This window comes from Callospermophilus lateralis, chromosome 13 (assembly GCF_048772815.1).
Source record: "Callospermophilus lateralis isolate mCalLat2 chromosome 13, mCalLat2.hap1, whole genome shotgun sequence".
NCBI classification, from domain to species: domain Eukaryota; kingdom Metazoa; phylum Chordata; class Mammalia; order Rodentia; family Sciuridae; genus Callospermophilus; species Callospermophilus lateralis.
In genome coordinates this window covers 93,601,017-93,625,022 of record NC_135317.1, presented here as the reverse complement: position 1 = coordinate 93,625,022, position 24,006 = coordinate 93,601,017, and positions in this window count along the sequence as shown.

Below are 24,006 nucleotides of genomic sequence, written 5' to 3'. Positions count from 1 at the left end.
TTAGGACAACGTGCAGTGATTTTTTTTCATCCACTGAAGTTTCTATTAAGTAGCACAAATAATTAGTTTCAACGAACCATTTTCTATATTAAATATTAACATTAATTCCCAGGATGGGTTATTCAGTTTCCATACTAAACCCTACTTGACAGAATGCTGAGTAATATTGTTTATGGACTCAAGTCTTCATTGATAATGAAGAGGAAGTTCAGTAGCAGGTTAGTCATCTTTTGCCTTATAAAGAAGGTGGACATTTCTTGGAAAGTACATATTCAATAAGGATTTTGCTTTCAATTGCCTTAACTAGGGACATGACAGCCACTCTAAATAAGATACATTATTTTCCCTCTAATCTGAAATTTTACTTTCTGTGGTTTCAGTTATCCATGATCAACCATGGTTTAGAAATAGTAAATGGAGAATTCTAGAAATAAACAATTCCTAAGTTTTAAATTGTATACTGTTCTGATTGGCATGATATAATCTTACACCAACCCACTCTTTCCTGCTCAAGTCACCAATCATCCCTTTGTCCAGTGTGTCCATGCTATATACACTACCTACTTGGTAGCCACTTAGTAGCCTTCTTAGTTATCAGATCAACTGTTGCAGGATCACAGTTTTTGAGTTCAAGTAACCCTAATCTTACTTAATAATGATCCCCTGCCTAAACAACCCAAAGTATAATAGTAGTGATGCTGGCAATTCAGACTTGTCGAAGAAAAAGGTATAAATTGCTTCCTTTAAGTGAAAAGGTGAAAGTTCTTAGTAAGGAAAGGAAAAAAAATGTATGTTGAGGTTGCTAAGATTATGGTAAAGTGTTGTTGATCTTTGACTATGTTTAACTGATACATTCAACATCATCATAGTTCTGTCTGAATAGGAAAGAAACATAATATAGAGGGTTTGGTACTATATGCAGTTTTGGACATCTATAGGGGGTCTTGGAACATATCCTCTGTGGAGAAGTGGGGGCTAATAAAATCACAAATAATATTGTATACTGTATACCTTGTTGAGGTCAACATTCAAAAGGCCTGAAATTAAAAAGAGGGATGTAAAATGTTCACATATTAACAGATTTGTTTCATAAAGTACAATAAGTGTTTCTAAGAGAATTTCTAGGTACGAACTTGGGAAAACTTGAACTTTCACAAATGTTCTTTTTATGACTTAATAAATACCTTCTACCTTTCCTCCCACCTAGTGAACTCTTATTTGACTCTTTTGAGTTCCTGTATCAGGTTCTCACTAAATTAAGACTAGGGAGCTGGTTCAGAGACACTGCAATCTACCAAAGGATTTTCCGGTGCAGTGAGCATCCCTTCCAGAATACCACATAGTGCCTGGCACCTGGAGAGGGAAAAGATGAGCTCTCACAGGGGGTTGCCCATGAAAGGCAGTGTGGTCCATGTTAATGATTTCCATTCATTTCCTATAAATAATAGCAAGTATTTGGAGGATTATGGCAGAGGAGAAAGAGAATCAGGTTTGTCTTCTTGCAGTATGACTGGAGGTGGTAGGCAGGACAGCTGTGGATGAGCATGAGTCTGGGAGTAGGAGACCCCCCCCAGGGAGCCATTGCAGGAGTCAGTCATTTTCTATCCCATGCCAGCTTTGTATCAGGGCTCTCTGGAAGTTGCAGGAGGGCCAAGAGGTGAATAAGCTTGTTCAAGGTCACCCACCTACTACATGGTGAAGTTGGGTTTTAAATCATCTTTTACTGACATTCTCATGGTACTTGTCTGGACAGGGAAGTATTTTTTTCTTCTTCTTCCAATAATAATATAGATATACTATTCCGACCCTTTGGAGGTTCCAGTGTTGCAGGTGGTGGGGTGCAGAAAGAGGGAGGTAATTGTGATCTGAAAGAGTTTAAATATGCTGAGTACCAACTGTATGCTTGGCATTGGGGCAGGGCTGCCATATGCATTCTCTCAGGAAATTCCCACAACTACATTCATTCATGATTATCATCATTTTACGGGGGAGAAAATGAATCTCAGTCAGGAAGAACTTGCCCTTAGGTTATACTGCTTTTGAGTTGTGAAGACAGAATTTGAACCCAGCTCCATCGGAACTCAGGGTACTTCAGAGCATGTTTCTTTTACCATATACTCGTCTCCCTCAGAGTTAAAGTCAAGACTTTTATTTAATATACATTTTTAGATGTCGAAGAATCTTTATTTCATTCATTTATTTATATGTGGTGTTGAGAATTGAACCCAGGGCCTCACACATGCTAGGCAAGTGCTCTACCAGTGAGAGCTACAACCCTAGCCCATAAATTCAAGTCTTTCATACCCTTACATACTCTTACATAAGCCCTCCATATGCTTATATAGTTCAAATCAGTAACTTTTATTTTGGTAGTCCTTCCTGCCTTTACTTTAAACTCCTCTGATTTAGCTTATCTTTTAAACTGCTTTAAATCACATGCATAAATATTTGGGTGTGTAAAATGTTAGGTAAAAATAGCTAAATTGCTGGGTGCCATGTTGCATACCTGTAATCCCAGTGGTGCAGGAGGCTGAGACAGGAGGATCACAAGTTCAAGGCCAGCCTCAGCAACAGTGAGGTGCTAAGTAACTCAGTGAGACCCTGTCTGTAAATAAAATACAAAATAGGGCTGGGGATGTGGCTCAGTGGTTGAGCACCCCTGAATTCAATCCCTGGTACCCCCTTCCATAAGTATGATGCTCGTATCACTAAAGCTCATATCAATAACACTTGGCATTGTATTATTAGAAGGCATTAAGGCACAGCCTCTTCTCTTGAGGTGGTTACTGTGTATGTGTGTATGTGTTTGTGTCTGTGTGTCTGCACACACATGTGCCTATACAGAAGCACCATTCTTCATGAAGCTCTCCATGTAGAGAGCTTCTGACGGTTAAAGCCCTGACTAGGTCAACTCTAAGCAGTCACCCTATTGAGAGCTGCTTTGCTTGCTGTTGCAGATTTTTCTTGGACTGTGTTTTAAGTATTTGTATCAGACAATTAAGATGGTCTACATGCTCACTTTTCTTTGCATGGCTGATCGACCCAATTTCCAGTTACTGTATTTGTATTGCTAGTGATGGGAGGTTATTGGAAAACTCAGGGTTGCTCACCTTTCAGCCACACACTCCAATCCATTGGGTTTCCAGAACTTGCTGGTTGGCAATGTTCAGCTTCCCAGAAACTGATGGATCACAGTCATTGATCCTGTGATCCAAAGGTGACTTTCTTTACGATTTTTGGTTATTACATGAAAAAAAAAAGTGTTTAGACAAAATGCTGTGTCAAAGTTACCACAAATTTGTTGGCTTAAAACAACACCCATTCATTCCCTCACAGTTCTGTAGTTCAGAAGTCTGACCAGCCCTTGGCTGTTCTTTGCTCGGACTCTCAGAGGTCAAAATCAAGTTGCATAAGAGAGATTGTTTATAGGAAGTATTTTCCTCTCTCTTAGCTTTAGATATGATAGATGCATGTTTTAAGGATACTCTATACTACATGATTTCAGACTCACATCTGGAAATTTAGCTATAGAGATCTGAGAGGATGAACATTTTGGCATTTCACTTAATTCAGTACTAATTCAACCTTAGTATTATTCAAGCAGCGGAATTTCTTCTCTTAACCAGTTGACCATCTTTTCCCTGACATTTATACACAATATGAATGTCTTTTTAGTTTGTCTGAAAGCACTGTACTGAGGGTAGGAATGTCCAAATTGGGCTTTCAATTCTATTTGTAAAAACGATTTTTCTTTGCCTCTACTTGTCCCTCTAAAGATGATATCGACACTACTTTTACTCCTTAATTATATTTTACTTTGTAAAAATGTTTGCTCAGCAGAAGTCTAACAAATGGCAGACAGCTTCTTGATCTTTCTTCTGAAATTAGTGTTCATTTTAGACTTCATGCTGGGAGAAGTGGCTTCCTTGTAAGGTGTCTATGCCTGCCCTGTGCCTTCCTGCCATCAGTCTGTGGGTTACCTGATACAATAATAGCATGTGAAATTTGAGGTGGAGATTACTCCTTCTGTTTCACAGGTACCATGGGTAACATTCAGAAAACCAATTAACTTGTTTAAGATCACATAAGAAACAGAGTAGGGACTGGAACTTATCTTCTGACTTCAAATTCACCTACAGAGCCAACAGAGAGTTAAGTACTTTTCAGAAATGAAGAATAACTTCAGGTTTTAAACATTCTCCTTTCTTACACTGTTTCATCTCTAATTTTTGGTTCTTTTGATTTTTCTTCTCACATGTGCTTTCCTAGAATCCAAATCAGCATATTGGTGTTGTCCTGTGTGACTGTCCAGATTTGCCCTGGGGCATGGGCTTACTTGCTTTGGAAGAAAGTGAATGAGGGCAGGGACTGTTTATAACATTGTTGCCTTACATTATAAATGAGTCCAAAGGTCTTGTATCACTTCTATGTTGGCCTCAAATGTTTACAATTCCATGTTTGAGAGTAGTTGATCACCAATAGCTGAAGTCTGAAAAGGAAGGGATTTTTTTTTTTTTTTTTGTAGGAGACCTTAGGTATGTACAATTCTTTGAGACCTATGTCTTAGAGATTCTGTGGACCCCCTTCACAGAACAATGGTGTAAAAATCAACATATAACATTTTCCAAACAAATCAAGGAGCTTATTCATCCTTAGATTGTCTCCTGCTCTCCTACTAAATGCAATTATTTTTAAATTTGTTAATTCCAGAAATGGTTAATTGAGTAGCAATGTAGAATAGTGGATAACAGATAAAGCTCTGAAACCAGGCTCTCTGAATTGAGATTCAGGCCCTGCCCTTACTACCTGGGAGACCTGGGCAAATAACTCAGTAACTCTGTGCTTCATCTATAAAATGGGGAAGGTAACAACCTGCCTTACAGGTAAGTTCATAAGGTTGTTGTAGAGATTGATGAGCTATTAAATGTAAAACACTTGGAACTATTTCTGCCACTGTGGACAGGATTTTTAAAATGGCCCCAAAGATGTTCTTCCCTAGTCCCAGAACCTGTGAATAGAATGAAAGATCACTCCCACGATCATGCTGTGTAGGTACAGTTGATCTTAAAGCAGGGAGATTATCTGGGTGGGCCCAATCCAATCACACAAATCTCCGTAGAAGCAGAGCTTTATTCAGTCGGTGGTTGAAGAGGAAGTCAGAGGTTCCAAGCTGGAGAAGGACTTGAAGTGCTGTTGGTAGCTTTGATGATGGAGGGGGCCAAGAGAAAAAGAATGTGGGCAGCCTCAAAGAGCTGAGAGAGGCCCCTGTGGTCAGCCGGCAAGAATATAGATGCAAAGGCCCACATACTAAATGGGGCCAAAACAAGGAAGGCCCACAGATGCAAAGAACTAAATTTGACCAACAACAGGAATGAGTTTAGAAGCCGGTTCTTTCCAGGACTTCCGGATAAGTGCCCAGCTGGCTGATGTCTTGAACTTAAGGCCTTGTGAGGCCTTAAGCAGAGAATGCAGTCGAGCCTTCCAGAACTTCTGAATGACAGAACTGTAAAATAATAAATGAGCTTACGGTAACTGGTTATGCAGGAAAAAAAATCACAAAAATACTTAATAAACGTTAGCTATTATTGTTATATTTGTAATTAAATATTTTAAGTGAATGGTGTGCTGCATGAGGGATTTGGGAAACAATACTGAACTGGTCCTGTTCAATTTCTTTCCTTCCTTGTTTTGGCCCACTAGTTTATTGTAAGTGCTTTTAATTTTTTTTTCCCCATTTTTAGATAGTGGCTAGACAATGTTAAAACACCAGCAGCAACTGCTGGCCATGAAGAGTTGGGAATAGGATTTATTGATTGTCTCTCTCCTGTGCATAACCACTAGGCATCTGGGTTGCTCCTAGCATGCCTGTTCAAATATTATAAGCCATACAATGGGAATGCCTGTTTCTAATAAAGATCTACATAACCCTTTATCTCTAGGATCCACCACCTGGTGTTCTCAACAGCCCTGAGCACAGAACAATTCCCAGTTTAATCAAACTGGAATACAAAAGGAGCAATAGGGGCCTCAGTGTGTCATCTCTTGAAGTTGTTGCAAGAGAAAGGGACCTTTTGTTACAGAGACAGCTCATTTTGGAGTTCAGTGGCCTGTGACACTTCTCCAGCTGGTAACTCAGCAGGGACCTTCTGATACTTTCCTGCACTTGAAAGCCATATTTGCTGGGAAGAACAGTGAAACTGTTATTAAGGGATACTTGGTGAAAGGGTGGTGGGAGCAAAGAAGAGAATAAGGGGACAGTGATTTTCATTCATGTATGTGCTATCTTAATTTTGAGTCTTCTTATTATAATAAGATTAAGGTGTTTGTGTGTTTAGTGAAAGTAGTGATAATAATATCATTGGATTTTTTTTTAATGTTCATTTTAAAGGTCCTTGGATAGGAGCTGGAGTAGAAAAGGGGAAACTATTCATTGCCCATATTGTTTTTGAAACACCTAATCCCTTTCCTGTATTGGAAATTGGTTCCTTCCAACTGAGATTTTTCAGAAGAAAAAGATGAAAAATTCCAAAAGTTATTGCAATTTTGAAATAAATCTTATGGGAACCTAGAACTGCAGAGTTGGGAAGTACCTCAGAATCATCTTTTCTAACACAGCCATGCTGCCCACGTGGACCAGAGTCTCTGTGGCCAAGTCCCCAGGTATGTCCCCAGGAAGATTGACATTTGAAAATCAAATCAAGGTTTTCTCCAGAACAGGGTCTTGGAGGCAAATGGAGTTGTTTTTAAATTGTCATTCTACTACTTCCTGGCTGTGTGACCTTGAGCAAGTTATTTGGCTTCCCTAAGCCTTGGTTTCTTTACCTTATAACAGAGGATAAAAATATTTAACCTTTGGCCAAATTATGAGGATTAAAAGGAATAACCAGTGTGAAGTGACCCTGAGTCATTTCCATCCAACAATTTTTTTTTCCACAGCATAAATTACTGCAAGAAATAACTCAGCAGGTGTACATGTCTAATCTAATGAAGCTGGAGGGTAGGACAAATGTTAGATGACGTCCCTTAAGTCAGTTGTCTACTTGATGTCTCTTCTTAAGTCTCTACTTGGCATTTCAGACTTAGCATATTCAAAACTAACCTCCTAATCTTTCTCCCCAAATCTGCCTTAAGTCTTTCCATTTCAATAAATAGTACTCTATCCATCTTTCCAGTTGTGATGACCAAAACTTTGCTGTTATCCCTGACTCTTCTCCTACTCATTCGACCTCTCAGGAAGTTCTCTACTGACTCTGGTTACAAAATATGACTAGAATCTCATCACTTTACAACATCTCCATTGTGCGCAACTTTGGCCTATCATTAGTGTTTTGCGGTGCAAAAATAATAGAGATTCTGTTAAAATGTAAGGCATATCAAATCTCTTGGCTCAAGACTCTCATAAGGTCTCAAAAATCTATGGTGGCCTCTAACACTGCTACTCAAACATGGTATATGGACTTGTGTCTGTCTGAAAACTGTTACTAGTTCCTAAGGAGATTAGGAGTTTGTGCCAGAACATAAATCCGTTATGCCTCTGAACATGCCATTTAGTTTGCCTGAAATATCATTGGATTTTTTTTTTGTTTTAGGTTCATTTTAAAGGTCCTCAGATGGGAGCTAGAGTGGAAAAGGGGAAACTATTCATTGCCTATATTGTTTTTCAAGCACCTAATCTTTTTCCTATATTGGAAACTGGTTCCTTTCACTTGAGATTTTTCAGAACAAAAGGATGAAAAACTCCAAAAGTTATTGCAATTTCAAAATAAATCTTATAGGAATCTAGAACTGCAGAGCTGGGAAGTACCTCAGAATCATCCTTTCTAACCCAGCCATGATATGGGCAAATCAAAAAGGCAATATTGATACTGAAATTTATGAAGACCAGTTTTTCTTCTGGGTATTCATTGTTGCTTTGTTCTAGTATTATTGCTATTTTAAAAATTGTTAGGTGAAAGTGATACTATTCTATTGTTTTAATTTATTTTTTTATTTGTTCATGGACCTTTATTTATATGTGGTGCTGAGAAAGGAACCCAGTGCCTCATACATGCTAGGCAAGCAATCTACCACTGAGCTACAACCCCAGCCCCTTAATTGCTTTTCATTCATCATAATTAAGAATGATTATTAGTTCCATGTTTGGGGCTCTGTTTTTTTTTAAAATTTGATTTTTCTGGGTTATCAGTATCCATTTTCCATTTAGTGGGTTTTATTTTTAGTTTTTGAACAACTTACATTAATTTATAGAAATAATTTTTCTCTATCTAAAGATATTAAATAGCACCTAAGATTTTGTTTTTGCTGTATATATATATATTTTTCTGTCTTCATATTATTTTGTTTCTAAGGTTTATTTATTTGAGTTTTGAAATTTCATTTAGTTATATATATGTTGGTCTTTTACATTTCTAGTATCTCCTGTCATATTTGGGTTTAGAATTTGACCTTCCTTTAGACTTTTAATTAATTTCTATTTTAACTTGAAATCAAGTTTTATTTATATAAAACTTACAATTACATAAAGTTCCTGTATACTGTACTTAATTTCTGCAGCTGTTAATATATATATATAGTACAAATGTCAAAATTTACATGGGTGTGGTATTACTAATCAAACAATTGATTCTATTTGGATTCGGATGGTTTTTCACTGTTGTTTAGTTTCTGTTCTACAGTTCAATTCTGAAGCCCATAACTAACTTAGTCGTGGGGTCTCCTTAGGCCCCTCTGATCTGTGGAAATTTTTGTCTTTCCTTGTCTCTTATGACCTTGATACCTTTGAAGAGTACTTGTTAGTATTTTGTAGAACCTTCCTATTTGCTCTGATTTTTTTTTCACACGAGTAGGTTGACATCATATATTTTTGGAAAGAGTATATAAAAAGTAATAGAAATGCCCTTCTTAGTGCGTCTAATACGGGATTAATGATGTTAATACGTTTTGTTAGTGGTGATATTAACTGTAACATCTTAGTTAAGGCAGTATATGCTGGGTTTCTATTCTGTAAAGCTACTGTTTTCCCCTGTGCAATTTATAAATATCTTAGGGAACATATTTTAAGATCTTGCAAACATCTTGTTTGTCCTCGACTTTTTCCCTTTAATTGTAGCATCCTTCTGTGGATTTGGCCAGGTATAATTATTATTTTGGTGTTTTAACGGTGGATTTTCTATTTCCCTGTCTCTTCCACTTTCATTAATTGGGATTTTTCTGTAAGGAATGGCTTTCTCTTTTCCTTAATTGATTCATTTTTAAAATTTTAGTGTAGACTCATAGATGTTTAATTTATCGTATGCAATCTGATCCAATGTTATTATTGTTTTGTCACTCAAACTGTTCCAGTTCAGGGCCATTGTCTCCTATGTCTTTTCCACATGCCCCTTTTTTCTTTTAAATTTAATCAAGTTATTTTCCTCCTCCTAATTTTACTCTACAAATGTGCCTGTCCTTATTGAGTAGGTAGGTGAGGTAAATATAGCGTTGGCAAGGTCTCATCTGGAGACAAAATGGTCCTTTTGGGTTTGGGGACTTTCTAATTCCCTTGAGGGGACAGAGTGGTGGCTCCAGGGAAGCTGAGCACTGAGTCATAGGTTGTTGTTGCTTCAGTAATTTGCTGTAAGCAAGAGTCCCAAGACAACACTTGGGACAACAACAGGCCTAACACATGTGGTGTGAATGATTCTGAAATTAATACCTGACAGAAGAGAGAGGAATTCTGGCTTCTCATTTCTAGTCCAGTACTATTTCTGTGTTCTTGAGAAAGCTTGAGGCTGTGACACTTCTGGGGATAAACCATCTGGTTGTGTCTCAGCTATCTGGATTTTAAAATACAACAGAAGGAGAGAGTTGCAGCATCTCGGGCTGTGTCCACTGTATGGAAGTGGCATTTTTCTTTCCTATTGTCATTGGGGAAAGTGGTGCCATTGTCAGGTAGTGACAGCTCGATGCCTCATAAAATGGGTGTTTTGTGTTGTGCCTTGGCATTGGATCATCTCTGCAGCATCCCAGCTCTCTTCCAATTGTCACCTGATACATCTGGCTGCACAGCTTCTAATCCTGTGCTCTTCTCCATGACTAACCAGTGCTTCTCTTGCTGGATTAGTGTTCAGGGATCACAGGACTGCTTGGCCATTTCTCCCCCCCCACACCCCCCCCCCCCCAACGTAGGAGCTCGATGTCATGTGATATAGATAGCTGAATCACTGAGTCACTTCACAGACAGGTCCTCTGAGGAATGGGAGTGAGAGGCCTCAGCCACCTGACCACCAGACTTTTCAGACATTCTGGTCTTTTCCACCTTTTTTTTTTTTTAAATTTTTTTTATTTTTTAGTTTTTGTGGGACACAACATTTTTGTATGGGTGCTGAGGATCGAACCCGGGCCGCACGCATGCCAGGCGAGTGCACTACCGCTTGAGCCACATCTCCAGCCCTCTTTTCCACCTTTGTGCTCAATATTTTGCCCTGTGATGAATTCAGATTAAGACAAGAAGAATTTCCTGATACTAAGGATGGACATAAGCAAAGGAGATATTACCCATGAGATCATATTGTGAATGTGGCTTAGATCAAATAAATAGCCTTTAAATCCTTTCTGGGGTGTAGATTCTTTCCTTTATTAGTTTCTGCTTCAGTAGTCTACCTGTAATTTGAAAGATAAATCTAGTTGTTAAGTACTTTCATATGGACATGCTACCAATTTAAGCCAGTGACAAACTGTGTCAGCTCCACAATTCAGACTTTATCTCATAATCACATCTACAATAAGGGTGAGTAGCTGGGGTCCCACGGCAGGGAAGAAGGTGAGGTGGAGAGGTGAGCTACTACACCCCATAGCTACAGTCGTTTATCTTTGCTTCTTCTATTTCTAAAAAGAAAATCTTAGATTTAAATCTCAATCACCCAGAAAAACTTATTCCTTAAAAGTATATTGATTAATCCAGTTACTGTGTGACAGACACTATGTTATTGGAGTTAGGAATATAGCTGTGAATAAAATGACCTGGTCTTGACCTCTTGGAGCTTAAGGTCTACAGCAATGTTGTCCAGCATATAACATGAACCTGTATTGTAATTCAACATTTTCCAGTAGCTACACTTACAAAATCTAAAAAGGAGGCAGATGAAATTAACAATATATTTCGTTTAATTCAATTTAGCTAAGATATTATGTTAACATGTAATCGGCACCAAAATTATTGATGTATTGTGCATTCTTTTTATTGCGCTGTTTTCTGACTTCTGTGTGTATTTTGTACTTCCATCTCAGTTTGGATTAGCTGCATGTTAAGTTCTCAAGGCTAGTGGCTACTGCCCTGGATGACGCATGTTTACTGCACCCTATACATAATCGCTTAAGTAAATGTTTACGTTTTAATGATAACAAGTGCTATAAAGAGAATGGAAATTTGACCTAATCAGCATCTGGGAAGGTGAATGGAGATACTGAGGGGGAGAGCTGAGGTGAAGTTCGAGTAAGCCAACTTTGAAGGAAGATTAGGACATTCCAGGCCAACGGATCAGCTTGTATTGAAGTCTTTCAGTTAAAAAGAAGTAAAAATGAGGACATTGAACTTGAACTAGTTTATTTCTTTCATTCTAAAATGAGATTGAGAGAAATCATCTAGAAGAGATCTGGTTTTAGAGGAAAGACAATTTTGATGTGGAGGCAGGCTGGGCATGCCTGTAATCTCAGCAGTTTGGGAGGCTGAGGCAGGAGGATCACAAGTTACAAAGACAGCCTCAGCGACTTAGTGAGGCCCTAAGTGACACAGCAAGACCCTGTCTCTAAAGTAAAAGAGAGAGACAGAGACAGAAAAAAGATGGGGAACTGGGGATGTGGCTTAGTAGTTAAGCACCCGTGAGTTCAATTCCTGGTACCAAAAAAAAAAAAAAAAAAGAAAGAAAGAAAGTGAGGCAGGGCAGGAGAATTGCAAGTTCAAATTCAGTCTTAGAAACCTAGAGAGGCCTTGAGCAACTTAGCAAGACCCTGTCTCAAAATAAACAAACAAAATGGGGTGAGGATGTGGCTCAGTGGTTAAGCACCCCTCAGTTCAATCCCTGATATATACATATAAATGTATATATGTATATCTCAGGTATAGAAGATAGAGACATGGTATAGGAAAATGGGAAAGAGGAAGGGCTGGTCATTTGGCTTTTAGGGTTGATGTAGTTGGCAAGTTACATCTTTTGTCAAAGTCTTAAACTCTGATTTCTTCTTAGGGTACTCACTGTGGCCTGGAGACCACAATGGAATAAATTGGTCAAATGATGAGGAGGGGAAGACAGAGTGAGGGATCATTGAACCATGCCCTAGAGAAGACCAAAGGTCATGAGAGGGAGATTAAAGTCAGTGGTGAGATCTTGGGGCCAACAGGAAAAGCAACGGAAGGTTAAGCCAAAGGCGTGGGTAGTGGGTGAACCACCAGGTTTAAAGCAAAGGTGAAGGGTCCAATAAATACACTAGACAACTGTCATTTTACCTCCTAAGGTCATGTACCTCCTAATGATGTTTTGGTCAGTGACAGATCCCATACAGGACAATGCATAATATATAGGTGTGTTGTAAGCTATATTATTTATGTTTGTGGAAGTACATGCTATGGTGTCTGCACAGTTGTGAAATTGTCTAATGACACAATTCTCAGAACTTACTGTTGTGGATAAGTGATGCATGACTGTACTTCTACACACTGGTGGTTTTAGAGGAATTGACCCAGAGACCTAAAAGAGCCCATCCCTCAAAGAGCCATGGTATGCTTCTGAGCCCAGAGAGAAAGCTTACTCATCTGAACTTTGGGGAGCCTGCCATCACCATCAAACCATCACCTCCCTTGCTCCTAACCATCTGGCAAACAGAGGTATCTGCTGCACTTAGCAAGTCGGAAAGGTGGTGGAGATGCTCACTGATATGCTTCTCCCAAATGGTGAAGCCCCTCTCCCTACCACCAGGAGGAGGCTGGGCATTCCTAGGTCATTAGGTCTCTGGTCAACAACCACTCTTGCCTATTGGCTGAACATGTAATGATTGCACATGTTGATGGGGTACAGTGTGATATTGCAACACATGTACTGCTCAAATCAGAACAACGAGCATTTCCTTCTTCTTATCATTACTTCATGTTTGGAGTCTTCAAGCTCTTGTCTTCTACAGCTTCATAAATTATAGAACTGGCTATTGTAAACTATACTCACTTCATTTCTCTGTGGAACACGGAGACTATTTCTTCCATCTCGCTGTGTTTTGGTACCTGTTATCCAACCTTCCTTTAGCAGCCCTTTACTTCCAACCCTTCTGTGCTTCTAGTAATTACCATTCTTCATTCAGATGGACTTTGTTTTTTAAACCTTCACATATGAGAGAACATGTGGCATTTGTCTTTCTGTTATTCTATTATTTCACTCAATATAATGTCTTCTAGTTCCATCCACATTGCTACATATGACAGGATTTCATTCTTCCTAATGGTAGAATAATACTCCATTGTGTACTACATTTTTTTGGAGTTATTGGATAATAGTTTATTTTCTTCTTTCCTTTTTAAAAATAGATTTTTTATTTTAATTCACAGTAATTTTACATAATTATAGGTATAGTATAATATTTAAATACATGTGTACAATTTATGATGATCAGATTAGGGTAACTGGCATATCTACAACCTTAAAAATATCATTTCATCATGTTCAACCAGAGAAATGAAAAGTTGTGTTGCAATTGTGTATGAATCAAATGAATCAAAATGCATTTTGCTGTCATATATACCTAATTAAAATCAATAAGTAAAATATTATTTCATATTTTCTGTTTGCATTTGGGCATCTCAGCTGATTTCATATCTCAACTATTGTAAATAGTGCTACTGAAAACACAGGAGTGCTGTTGCTTTTTTGATATGCTGATGTCATTTCCTTTAACAATCACAATTTTGTAGTTGTTATTACCAGGGATTGAACCCTGGGACACTTTTTCACAGCTACATCCCCCACCTTTTTCATTTTTTATTTTGAGTGAGGTCTTGCTAAGTTGCTTAGGGCCTCACTAAGTTGCTGAGGCTAGCTTTCAATTTGTGGTACCTCCTGCCTCAGCCTCCTGAGCTGCTGGGATTATAGGGATGTGCCACTGCACCCAACAACAATCACAAATTTTAAAGCTTGATTTCCACCATGGTGAATTTAAAGCTCACTGTGTCTATGCTGAGGCCACATGAAGAGCATTGATACCTAAGTTCCTGGAGTTTGTGTTTCCATGCTCTTACCTTGAATGCTGAAACAGATTTTTTTTTTTTTTTTTTTGTCTCTCTTTGTGAGTGTGTGTACTTAAGAGTAAATAGCAGTTAATAAGATGGGCAGTGAGCCTCTCGGAAAACCCCATTATGAACAGTGCACTGACTGCAAATGCTGAAGTTCAAAACAAAACAAAGGAATCCTATCCTACAGACCAGAATCCTCTTAGCAGAGAAAAAGCAGGACTGGGTTAAAATAGCATGACATGTTGCTGTGGAGGGAGCTTAATTTTCAAGGACAGATGTTTTGCACAGTGATATTTGAGGAAATGTTTATGTCTATTCTCTAGGTCATATCTCTGAGAAGTCCCTCCCCCTGTAAGCATCAGAAGTGAAGAATGACAGGTGCAGATTAATAAGGGGTAGTGCTGCACACCACAGAGTAATCATAAACCAGGACTGGAAGAGTAACTCTTAACCTAAGCTTGTCAAAATAACTTCATGTCTACGTCTATTGATTATGTTGATTGAATAGTGATTAAAATCTGTGTTAACTATTTTTGGAACAAGGTAGACTTTTTAAAAATTTGTAAATTAAGAGAAATATCATTAGGTGCATCTTCTGGATAACAGTATATTTTAGTCCTTGCCTGTATGGATGGAGAGAAAGAGGAAAAGGAAGAGTTTGGTAGAGGGGATTGGAAGCTGGGGGACCAGATCATTCAAGGATGACAGTCGTGACATGGAGTTTGGATTCGATTTTAAGAGTGAAAAGAAGCTGGGAAACCATTTTCTGCAGAGGAATGTTTACAAGAGCTGATGTGTGTTTTTCTGATCTTCCTTTGGCTGGGTCCCAGTATGGCCGTCCTAGGTCTAGAAAGTGAATTTTCCATCCTAATTCTTGTCCTGAGCTGGTGCGAGGCTTGATTCCCCACTGATGGTGCAACAAACAGAAACAATTCAGGATAGTGCTGTCCTAAATGTCGCCACTGGGCACGTTTTTTGGCAGCTTGGTAATGTGACCAGAATCAAAGGAAATATGTAATATGAAAGACTTCTTCATAACTTTGTTTAAAAGGCCATACTTAGGAACAGGTTTGAAAAACTTGAAAATGCGATGAATAATGTCAGGCTTGCCTTGTTAGGGGACTGGAAAGTATCAGGTGTAGTCTGAACAGACTTGCCAGGGTGGAAGGTTACCTGCACAGGTTTCTTGGCAAGTTTCCAAAATTGCTCCTTCATGGCAATCACCACCCTTTGAGAGACATCCAAGGGGACTTGCTTCCAGAAAGACCATCTGGGATTTGAAGTCCAACCCTTTCACTCCTATGGATACAGACTTTCCCTCCTTCATTCAACAGATCAGCATCTGCTCTCCTGTTAGCCAGGGCCCCTGTGAGGCACAGTGCACTGTACCCTCATGCAGTTCATGAAGCAGAAGGGAGAAGAGCTCATCTTTGTCAGTAGATTTTACTGTAAAAGCTCCTTTATTACCAAGAGGAAATTCCAGGATCCAAATTATATGCAATCCTTTTTCTTTTGTTTGGAGTCATTTAATGATTAAGCAGCCCCTGATTTTGCCCCTGTGTCTTGGCTGCAGGAAGCCAGGGTGCACTGGGTCACCCTACACCTCTGTACACCTGATTCTTCCTCTTACCACCCTCTGGGGCTGGTCTGGACTGGTTCAGCTGACTTATGTCTGTTCTTCTGCTTCTGAGATTTCTGGAGAGGCAAAGTCCATGTGGGTGTGGGCCCAGACTTACCCTTTTAGCTGAAGGCTGGGTAATTTTCCCAGAGGCCACCTGAACATCAGGCAATTAGCAGCCTCTGGATTTTGCCCTTGTACCTTGCTGGGCTGACTTTGTCTTTGCCACAGGGCACACACTCCCCAGCTCTGTTCTGCTCAGCTAAGACTCAGGTCTCTTCTTACACAGTCTCTTCTCTGGGGGACCCCTGACTTTATAGCCTGTCTTTCTCTGTTGAAACCTCTTCCAGATAGGTCAGTGTATCTGGGCCCTGGGACCCAGTATGTGTGGAACAAAATGGTGCTCAGGGTCATATTCCAGGGCCATTATCTGATAAGCTTTACAACATTATTAGACTTTGAAAACTCAACTCAATTATTTTTAAAGATTATCTCTGTGCAATTTTATTAATTACACTTTTTTAAAGCTTTTATTTAAGTTTCCAAGGTTTTAACCTCTATGTATAATTTTCTTAGAGGGATCTGGTTTCCCCTCCCTGACCATCTACTGTTTTCCTTGAAAAATAATTTGTGCTACATCTAAGGTTAAATGGTTTCATAAAAAGCACTCAGGATATTTTAAATGTGCATTTTGAACTTTAAATTGGGATGTCATTTTTACTTCAGTAATTACTGTTGAAAAGTAATTTTAGCTCTAGTTTTTAAAGGAGGTACACCCTCATATTGTGTCCCTGTGTGCATTAGTAAAAAGTGATATTTCTGCAATCGTTGAACAAAGGCTCCTTGGAATTGTCCCTGTCTGCAGCAAGTGGGTGAGGAAGGATTAAGGAAATGGGGAAGGGTCTGTACATTAAGTGTTTCACAGAAAGATATAAGTTCAATGGACTGATAGGGCAGGAAGCAACATTGGTCCTGGATCTTGCTTGTGTTATTTCTTAGAATCGGGAGGGTAACTCACTGACCATTCTTGGGACACTTTTTTTTTTTTCCATTTGTAACTTCAATTGTATATGAAAATGTAAACATAGAAGGACCATTAAGAAGCATACAAAGAGGTCAAAGTGCTTGTGGGTTCTCCACCTGCCTTCTTTGACACAGTATTCCTGGTAACAGAAAAAAGAAAAAAACGGTTTGCATAAAATCCAGAATTCATGGAGTTTGAAGTGGGTTCCTGTAGATGTTCTTCCTTTGTTCTCCTCTCCAGGCTTAGAGAAGCAAATGCCTTTACGGTGACCCCCTCCACCCCGGCCCCCAACCAAGTTTTTGTGTATTTCCATGTTTGCACTTTTTACTTCATTTTAATTTCTGTCTTTGAAGTCTCTTCTGGAGTCTTTCCTTTTTTTTAAGAACAGGGAATATAGTTCAGAAATAGAATCTTTTTACCTTCTCTCTATTCATATTCCTCCTACCTGTCATTGTTTCCATAAGTTTTTAAATTCCCAGGAGTACTCCAGGTTTACCACTGAAAAACTTAAAAGTACAGATTTCCAAAAGAAAAATAAATATCATCCCAAATATCATCACGTGGAGGTGAGCCGATTCACCATTTGGTTGGCAGCAGTGGTCTCACTGGTTTGCACTGGCACACCAGGGTTCTATGAGCTCTTTAGAGGAGAGCTGTCCACTGTGGGTCTATGCATAAAATTTGCGGTGATCATAACCTTGGAGAGCCAAATAGTGCCTGAGACAAATTATAGCAGGATAATGCGAAAACAGTAGGACCACAGTGAAACGTGACCTAAAGCCAAAGGAAGATGGTATTGGCTGCCTGAGTCCCATCCCTGGAACCATTTGGCTTGTGCGAAGGGAGGAAATCTCCCAGGGCAGTGAACATTCCGGCTTCAACAGATGCAGACTGAATAGTATGGGATTGGTCAGTGCTTTTTCCTCTAGTCTTTCAGTTCTTTTAAGGGTTTAGCCTCATTAATAATTAAAGAAATATTAGTTGAAATAACTCTGAGCCTATTATTAATTAGCAAAATATTAGCTACCATGTCCAGATCTAGTGCTAACAGGGGTATTGAAAAATAGATTCATTCATATGTTGCTAAGGATATCTAAAATGCTCCAATGACACTGGCATACATTTTACTCAAATATAATAAGAGCAGCACAGCTGATTTCCCCCCTTTACTGTTATGATTCACATTATGGGAAATACTTAGAGAAACTGATAAGATGAGAGAAAATAATTTATTTAAAGATTGTTGTAGTTTAGGGGTTGGGGCTGTGGCTCAGTGGTAGAATTCTCGCCTGGCACGCGTGAGGCACTGGGTTCCATTCTCAGCACCACATAAAAACAAAATAAAGGTATTGTGTCTACCTACAACTAAATATATATATATATTTATATATTTATTTATATATATATAAAGGGGAGTCAAGAGACTCCCCTTCTATTTCTTTGTCTCCTGAAATGTGTCTCCTGTCCCTTGGAGAATGCACTGTGATGACTAAGCTTACTGATGTGGGGAAGTCTCTTCTGAGAGTTGAAAGGTAGAATCTTTCTGCACAAAATAAGTTGCTCATAGACTTTTTTTATTCCTGCCAAGTTCTCCTGATATATAAACTGTTATTGCTGGGGAAGATAAAGTAATCCAGAATGAACAGGGTCTTAAAAGCCATCTTATTTAGCCCATCAGCTGGGACAGGTACCTTCTCTGTGTACAAAGTCTGGTTATTTTCTGATCGACTCAACCTCTTGGGGCCATTTGTTGGAAGCTCTGTTATTTAGACAATTCTTCCTTATGTTAGAATAAATTCAACCAAATTGAAGCTTTCGTCTATATATCCACTTCAGCCTTCAGAATATATATAGGATAAATCTTGTTCCTTTTTGAGTTTCTCTCTCTCTCTCTCTCTTTCTCTCTCTCTCTTTTTCCCTTTCTTCTCCCAGGCTGAAAAGTGTTGGTTCTTTTAGACCTTCCTCAGATGTGCAGCATATGGCTATTTTTCTCTGGCAGCATCTCAACTTCTGATGTTAAAGCTCTGCAGAGGGAAATGTCTGCAGTGCCCGGGGTGTGGTCTGAACATTGCAGGGAAGGCCTGGCAGGGTTGTTTATTATCCACACCACCCGTCTATGAATACTAAGAACTCATCGACTTTTAATTCTGCCATTAACTCACATCGCATGTGTAGACAACGAATGTTCACTAAGATTTTTATATGACATCTTGAAGAGGAATAATTTACATACAGTGACAACCTCTGATCTGAAGAAACGTGAGCTCAATGCGTTTTTACATATATTGGCATCCATCTAAACACCACCCAGGCAACAAGGAGAATTTTTTCAGCACCCCAGAAGATGATCACATCCTGTAAACACTGTTCTCACCTTTATCAAAATAGATCACTTTGACCTGTTTTGAACTTCGTATGTATGTAATAGTGCAATTGCAGTCCTCACATTTGCATTTGTGTGATCCTTTTATATTGTTGAGGCAGAAGCTTACTCTTTTTAAATTGCTCTGGAGTGTTCCAAAGAATGAATTATACCACCATTTATTTTCATAGGCTTTTTTGAATAAAGCTGCCTTGAACATTCTAGTACAATTCTTTTGGAAAATGTAAGTCCTCATAGTTGTTGATTATATACTCAGGGTGGAATTGCTGGGTTGTGGGTTAAATACATGCCTGGCTTACTACATACTGCCAAATGATTTTCCAAAATTATTGTATGAAATTGTATTCTCAGTGTAATGTATAGAGTCCAGTTCTCCATTTTTTTCTCTAGCACTAGTTATTTTAAGTCTTTTAAATTTAATCTGTCTTAAAGAGCTATATAACATTATCTCAGGTTTTTAATTTGTTGTTCCCTCTTGACTGGTTATCCACATAACATTCATATAAAATTAATTGTGGTTTGGCGATATGAAACTCATTTTGGATTGCTACTTTATTATCTCATAAATTTGCTATTTCACCTAGCTTCTTATTATCTATTCCTGCTATTAGTATATCATGTTATTAGGACATCAGTTATCCTTCAAGCCTCCATAATATGATGAAGTCAGAATACTGCATCGAGCCCCTGAAAGTTGACGTTGATGAATTTATTTACATCTTGGCAAGGCTGTTCCATCAGTTCTGAACAACCTAACTATGATTATCAGCCCACATTTCACCATGTTTTCAATAAAATTATCTAGAAAGATTGAAATTCAGATTCTTTTTTTTAATATTTATTTTTTAGTTTTCAGTGGACACAACATCTTTATTTTATTTTTATGTGGTGCTGAGGATCGAACCCAGTGCCATACGCATGCCAGGTGAGCACGCTATAGCTTGAGCCACATCCCCAGCCCCGAAATTCAGATTCTTTGATGCCTACAGAATTCTTCTGTTCTATCAATTTAGTTGGCACCCCTATAAAAAAAAAAAGAAGTAATTTTGAGTTGATATGCTTTGTGAATCCAGAATGGCTCCCATTGGTCATTCATTCCTTCCCTGAGATAAAAAATCATCCTTTCAAGAACCTTTTCTAACATTTTTCCTGATGATATCTATTCTACTTTATAAATGTAAGACCAAAAGTGTTTGACTTTTTACTTAAAAATGTGGTTTAGATTGAATTCCTTGTTTCATTTGATAGTTATGTTTAAATTGTTTTTTGTTTTTATGAATTGAATCCTTAATCCTTAATATTTTAGGACATCTTACTAGTTGACACTGGTGTTTTTATCTTGTTTGAAAAGTAATATTTTACTGTATTTCCTACTAGACTTTATGCATATACTTATAATCATACATATTTAAAATAATTGATATTTTAGTACCTATACAATTGACTTTGTAAAAAAATTGACATGAACATTTTCTCAGTTGCTAGTAAAACAATTATTCTCAAAATTGTTTTACTAGCAATATATTTCTTTAATTAGATTTCATTAGTTAGATAATCATTTACCATATTACTGGGAATTTCTTATGTTTCATAATTATAAATGATGGTGAGATAAGCTGTCTCTTTTAGAGGGTAAAATAGTTTCTTATTCTCCAGTTTTATGTACTTTTCTTTATTGGCTCCAGTAAGTGTTTTTGTAGGAAGAGAGAGACAAGTACCATGTTAATTATTGCATTTCATCCTTTGGGTAAGCACTCACATCCACTGAGCCATTTATATCAAGGGATAATGAAGAGACCAATCCTAATGAGCATGCATCTTTGCTGCTCATTAATACCATCTGCTCAGTAAAACATTAGTGAGTGTACACTTTTGAAATGTGAAAAGTGCTTTTAATTAGTTATTTTCTTTGTCTTTTTGCTTTTTTGATTCTACCAGCCTGCTTGAGCCTTTGAACATAGTGTCCATGCTTTGTAGTAGAAAAGAGATAAAAACCCAACTATTCTTATATGCTTCGGATGTTGCATTGAATATGGGATAAATGTTGTAGGGGTTGAAATTTCTATAGCATATTTTATTGATAGACAAATTACAAAAATTTTGAGTAACAAAGAATTGATGAAGGATTCCAAATGAAAAGAAAAACATAAAAATGATCAACTTAAATAATAATCAAAGAAATTAAATAATAACTAAAATAATCTAGCCTTTTACAAGGTTATAGAATTAGTGAGTATCTGTTCAATGGGACATCCAATTTTGTGGATGATGTAGAGAAATAAGTTTTCATTCATGAAATGTTTATGACCAGTGAAATGATTCTTTGGTCAATTTGGAAATAAATATCAATACCTTTAAACCTGCCTTGTCTTTGAGCTAGTATGATTTTTTTAAACATTTATTTTTTTTAGTTATAGTTGGACACAATACCTTTATTTTATTTATTTTTATGTGGTACCAAGGATCAAACCCAGGATCCTTCGCACATGCTAGGTGAGTGCTCTACTCCAGCCCCATGAGCCAGTATGATTTTAAAAGAAATAAAATGTATCTTGAAGACATAATTATTATGGTAGGATCTGCTAATGATAATGTTTATGTTTCCTGGAGAGAGGAAGACATCATTGAGGTGTCTTCTAGTCACATAAAACATGGCAGCATCTTCATCACATCTCTGCTCCATGAATTATCCAAGTATGAAAATCCTGTACCATGGCTGGATAAAAGGTGCCTTTTGAAATATGTTTCAGAAACCAGTTTAGCCAGTGAAATCTGAAAAGAGCCTTTACTGAAAAACCTGGACTTGAGGCACAGTTGGGTCCAGGGATTCCAGAGCCATGACTTTTTCTCTACAACTTCCAGCTGTCATCCTCTGTAATGACGTTGTTCACAGGCACGTCCTCACGTTGACCTCAGCAGCACATCTACTAAACAGGGGAGTCCCCTCCAAGTAACAACAAACACAGCGCCCAGCACCAGTGAAGATTCATCGTTATAATTAATGAAAGCTTACTCTCATTAAATTAAGCAGAACAGGAAAGTATTAAAAGATTAGAGGGCAGCCCATAATTTCTAAAATTGCTGTAGAGCCAAGGCAGAAATGACATCCAAATATCTGAGCCCAAATGCCACAGTTCCCAAGGCCACTGCACTGGGCACTGTGAGCTGCCATTGGGAACGTAGCCACTCGTGCCTCTGGAAATGGTTGTCATGCTAGTATCACCAGCACTCTTGATAGACGGATTCTGTGGCCCTGCTTCTTTGCATCGCTTGCTTCCTATCAAGGTTCACAGTCTTCAATTAAAAAAAGAGAGAAAGAAGGAAGAATGGAAGGAAGGAGAGACCAAAGAAGGAAGAGCTCATTCAGCCAGGTGCGGTAGTGCTTGCCTTCAGTCCCGGCTAATCCAGAGACTGAAGCAGGGTCATCATTTGGGCTCAGGAGTTCAAGGCAGCCTGGGCAGTACCATGAGATCCCCATCTCAAAACAAAGTAACAAAACAATTCATTTTACCAAACTTATTAGCAATAAGCTTTCTTTTAAATTAAAAAAATGGTTAGAATGACAAACTTCATGTTACATATATTTTACCAAAATAAAAATATAAGAAAATTTTATGGGCCTCCTCTCCTAAACACAAAGCAGACCAAAATGAAACCAAAAACAAAGTCTATAGTAGACCTGTCTGATTGGCAGAGTCAGGGTCATGTGACAGCAAAGGAGGCAGAAAAAGCTAGTATCTGCCATTTTCCACTTCAGAAAATTAGGTTTCTTGGAGCCCCAGAATTTCGTAGTACTCAGATCAAGCAAGAAATGGAGAGTGAACTGGATTGGGAGGTGACCATTTTCTAGGGTAAGGGATTTCAGATCTGGGGTGGCCAAAAAGAACAGCAAATGTCTATTCTAGCAGAAATATTATTATTTCTATAATATTATAAATATTATATTTTATGCATATTGCTTAAATGCATATAACAATATTATAGAAATAATAAAATATTATTTCTATGCATTACTATCTTATAACTATTATTTTTATTTCTCTGCATTATCTGAAAATGGCCATTTCTACCTACATAATGTGATGATTCCTTATACTTCTTAAAATATTCTCTTTTCCTCCCCACAGGCAGTTATCCTACCATCTCAGAGGTCGATATCTGATTCCAAGTCCGAGATTGCTGGCCAGGGCAATGTTAGACCACATGAGGTGATCCCCTGGGATTCCCTCTGTGGCAGCAGTTCTATTTAGTCAGAATTAATCATAGCGTAACTGCTGTCTTTTTTTTGTTGGTGCTGTTGACCCGTCGCTTGAGCAGCCTGAAATTTCAAAATTTCGGTTTCAGCTTCCAACTCAGTGGTAAGGCTGGTGCAAATGCACTGATGGAAGCAGTCAACCCTTGGATATTACTGTTAACATCCCTAAACCAGAAGAGCCCTATGGCTGTGGGACTTGCAGTGGTGCATGTCTCTTATCCCAACAGCTTTGGAGGCTGAGGTGGGAGGATTGCAAGTTCAAAGCCAGCCTCAGCAACTTAGCTAGACTGTCTCAAATAAAAAATAAAAAGGGCTGGGGATGTTACTTGGTGGTTAAGAGGGCCCTCCAGGTTCATTGCCCAGGTATCACCCTCCCCTAAAAAAAAAAAAAAAAAAAAATCTTTGCAAACTATCATTAAGTGCAATCTCAAGAAGTGCCACTTTTATTTCTCTATGTAGGCTCCAAGCTCAT